This window comes from Rhinopithecus bieti, unplaced genomic scaffold (genome assembly GCF_001698545.2).
Source record: "Rhinopithecus bieti isolate Rb0 unplaced genomic scaffold, ASM169854v2 scaffold_42745, whole genome shotgun sequence".
NCBI classification, from domain to species: Eukaryota; Metazoa; Chordata; class Mammalia; order Primates; family Cercopithecidae; genus Rhinopithecus; species Rhinopithecus bieti.
This window is the reverse complement of record NW_016819184.1, coordinates 4,119,530-4,120,094: the sequence shown is the minus strand read 5'-3', so window position 1 is coordinate 4,120,094 and position 565 is coordinate 4,119,530.

Genomic DNA, 565 nt, shown 5'->3' with positions numbered 1-565 from the left:
TGTTGCCATGGAATGGGAACTCACCCATCACAATGGGTGAAGGAGTCTTCTAAGCCCTCTGAGGATTCCTGCCACTGGTTTCTTGCAGCTGTGACTCCCCAGGGTAAGAGGCAAAGAGCCACCAGGTCCCAGCTGAGGAAGCCCTGTGGTCAGCTCAGACAGGTGAGGACAAGATGATTTGGGGGTAATGGCAAACATTTTGTACCCTCTCAATTTTTGAATGAATAATGTTTGAGTTGGATGTCCCCATGGCAACCGTATGCTCCAACCTGTTAGTTTTCAGAGAAGTAAGTCGAGTCCCAGGCTGGGGGTGGCCTTGTCTGCATCAGTGGCACTGCTGCACCCAGTACCCATGCTGCCTACTGTCTCCTTCTGTGGCAGCCTCTGTGTCTCAGCTCAGACCCAACCTCAGGACTCACTCACAACCACTCTTACCTGCCTGGCACAGCATTGAGGCCACAAGGAAGTAACACTCATGAATAGTTATTATATGCCAAGTGCTGTGTTAAACTAAACATTCACCTGTTTTTATTTTTTCTTCATGACAACATTCAACATTTACAAA